Source organism: Corvus brachyrhynchos, unplaced genomic scaffold, assembly GCF_000691975.1.
Source record: "Corvus brachyrhynchos isolate BGI_N302 unplaced genomic scaffold, ASM69197v1 scaffold544, whole genome shotgun sequence".
Classification (NCBI taxonomy): Eukaryota; Metazoa; Chordata; class Aves; order Passeriformes; family Corvidae; genus Corvus; species Corvus brachyrhynchos.
The window spans coordinates 1044126-1047599 of NW_008238325.1; the positions used below are offsets into that span (position 1 = coordinate 1044126).

The 3474-nt window shown below is 39.6% G+C and overlaps 1 long non-coding RNA gene across 1 annotated transcript in view; it reads right to left on the bottom strand.

The window, feature by feature from the left end:
- Window positions 1-1403: 1403 nt before the first annotated feature.
- Window positions 1404-3474, bottom strand: part of LOC108446793 — a 13947-nt gene continuing 11876 nt past the window's right edge. The window contains exon 2 of the long non-coding RNA XR_001862095.1: window positions 1404-2151. This is a non-coding gene — a long non-coding RNA (uncharacterized LOC108446793). The remainder of the gene's footprint in view (window positions 2152-3474) is intronic.

Sequence of the window (3474 nt, forward strand, 5' to 3'; positions counted from 1 at the left end):
CTGCTGCAGAACAAATATTTGTTCCATATTTATACTTGTTGTTCTTAAAAACAAATTAAAAACCGAAAATCAAGCAATTCTGCACTGAGTATTTAACAGAGAGATCATTTAAAATGAGTATCTTCTCTAGATGGCAATATTTTTTTCCTATAAATTTATTTATTCTACTTAAAATAAATTTGAAGCCTGTTTGGCTTTGTGCAGCATCCAACTGGAATAATTTTTACCATCCTGGTAGATTTACACCCCCTGGTACATTCACATCCTCATTATCCATGGAGCTGGTTGGTTCTTTTGTCCTGAGAAACCTCATGTACAAATTGAAAATCCTGGACTGATCTCCATGGGAATGGCAGAGGGGAAAGGGAGAAGAAGAGAGGAGAAAAAGGCAGAAGAAGAGAGGAAAAAAAGGCAGAGGGATTGCTGCAGGAATTGATTTCAGAACCGCATCCTTTCAGGAAGGAAATCTCCAGCAAAGGAAAAATTTGGGAGCAAAATACCCTAGAAAGTTATTGGAAATTTTTGGAAATCCAGCAGGTTTTGTGCATTATTAAACACAATCACCTCCCACACTGATGACGGGAATGAAGAGTATTTTTTGAACGCTCAAAAATTTTCAGAGATCTCACCAAAAAACCTTCAAACTTAAAGCTTTAACGAATTTAAAGTCTAAACCCAGGAGGAAGCCAATTCATGAGCAGTGAACACGAAGATTTAGCAGCTTGGATATATTTAGATAATCCAAACACCTATTTAAAGATCTGATCCATTAATAGCAGTATTTGTGATCTCACGAACTTCTGAGCTGTTCCCTCTGGGCAGGATGGGATTCTTAACCCTATGCAGGTGTAAGAACATATTTGTGGAAAAATGCAGATTGAGGTCACCAGAACTATTTATATCTAATTCACAGGATTGTCTCATCTGAGGGGGGAAAAGTTTTGAGCAGACATCAAAGGGCAATTCTTTTGTTTCAGCATTTCAAAGCAGAATTGTTGCTATTTTTTACTTCCCATGTTTCATTTCAAAGTATTCCTTTCTTAAAGAGTAAAACATGAAGAGGTTTTTAAGATTTTTGTTTTGTTACAGGAGCTAATGAAAATAGTTTAGACTGACAGAAAACAAGCCAGGAGCTGTCTCAGGCATTTTGGGCTCACCTGGCAAAGCAAGCAGCACTTAAGGATTCATTTCAGAACTTCCCAAGCCAATTGAAATTATAAAATACGAAATATAATGTGAAAATATGAAAACTATAAAATATTATAAAATACAGCACATCACTTGGTAAGTAAAACACACTTAGATGGTCATAAATTATTATAATATATGTGAGCCCAGGCCTCAAGTTATATTTTTAATAAAGTTTTGGGTTAATTTTCTTATTTCATCATTTCTTTCTTATATTTTCTTAATTTTCTTTCTGTTTGTGGAGTTAATATCAAATAAGTGACCAGGAATCCATGCAAACACCTGCTGGCTTATGCTGACACTTCAGTTTCTGGTATCAGGCATGCATATTAAAATTATATCTATATTATACTTCAATATTTATTATGCACCTTCTATTTTATATACTCATGTTAAACATTATAATACATATTTGTTATGCATGTTTATTTGTATATAACTACAGACACCTCACACCAACATCTTTAGAGAAAAGCACTGAAGTGTGAAGAGTAAATCTGCATTTTTGAAGTTCCTGCTCACTTCTCTGCCATGGCCGCAGAGATGGAGGTGGCACAGTTTGGGAGATGAAATGGGGTTTTTTCTTTCTTTTGGAGATCTTTTCTCTTTTTAAGATTCCCTGACCTATTTGCTCAGGAATTTGCTGTTTGCTGGGAAGGAGCTGCCTGCCTGTCTGGCTCAAACAAAGCCAGCTTGATCACAGCTGCTGTTCCCAGGCAGACAGCTCACAAGGAACATCATTCCTGAACACCTTCCTTGGAGGTAAAACCCCAGCACTCTCTGCTTTTAAGCCACACACCACAAAGCCAAGAATATTTGGGAATTCTGCTCCTGTGCTCAGCTGCCCCAGCCCTGGGGCTCAGCACGGGAAGGACGTGGAGCTGCTGGAGCAAATTCAGAGGCGGCACCAGGATGATCCGAGGGATGGAGCAAATTCCAGGGTGGTAGGAATGCTTTGCAAACCTAAAATGAAATAAAAATCGAGTTTATTGAGTGCACTCCAGAAGAAAAATTAAGGAACAGCCTCAAAGACTGTAAGAGTCACTCTCGTACGTGAATTAGACCCTAAATAAGGAACTGGGTTTCTACAGCAGGACAAAGCCCCAAACCAAACTTGAGGTATGGAGAGTTCCTTAAAGCTCACTGGGAGAAGCAGCACTTCAAACCTAACAGAAAGGAAATAAAACCAAATTTCTCTGTTGTGTTTACACAGAGGAGGAGAAACAGGCCAGCAGGAGACTGCTCCTTTAGGATGAGGCTTCAGGAAGCCACCAGCTTCCCCAGTCAATCCTGCAAGAGCTCACAATCCCAATTCCATCCCAGAATCTTCCCACTGTGATGCTACTCTGATTCAATTTCTTGAGTCACAGGGACAGGTTTCTCTGAGGATCTCACAAAGACCATTTTTTAATTGCTGTGGGACCACGTTATGCAGATGACAGAGCTGAAAGCCAAAAAATCAGGAATCGAAGAGGCTGGATTGTACAGAGTGTAGTGTGCATGCACATACGTGTGTGTATATGGAATATCACACTTCAGCTCTCTCCCAAATGCTGAGAGAACCAAAATAATTACAGTTCACCACTTTAATTAAAAGACTCCCTGTTTGCTTCTTTTCAATCCTTTTTTAACTGTTGAGGGAAAAGTGGAGCATCTGATGTAATCAAATCTTAGATTTAGGCAGTTCTGGAAATTTCAAGAATATATTTGACTTTGTGCTTTTTATGTTTTCTGTAACTTTCTCCAAGACTGGTAAGGAAAATCTGGCCCATGGGATTGCACAGAAACCATTTCCTGAAGGCTCCTGCTCCGCTGGCCGGGCAGTAAATCCCACTCCTGCAGAACTACAAGGAATTTTTCCTTTTCCAAGACCCACCCAGGAAAGCCAGTTGAATTTTTTTACTTCAAAAACTCAGCCCACTCAACTTTTGAACTTCTCTCAGAGATGCAGGGTGATGCCACAGCTCATCCAGAAGCCTATTTGGATTTAGGAAATGAATTTTCTTGGGCTGTCCTCAAATCCAGGCCATCCACATTAGGCTTATGGGGTATCTGCTCAGGGGAAAGCACACAATTCTATTTACCACACAGGCTATTCCTCTTGCAAAGCAAAAGGAGAGAGAAACAAACAGAAACTGTCTGAAAGAAAGGTCTTTATAGCCACAGTCACCTGCAACATATTCCTACAATTTAAAAAAAAAAAGGGAACCGGGAGATTTCCTGTCAGGATTCACTGCTGCCAGGGGCTGTCACCAGTTCCAATGGAATCATGCCACATGCAAAGGA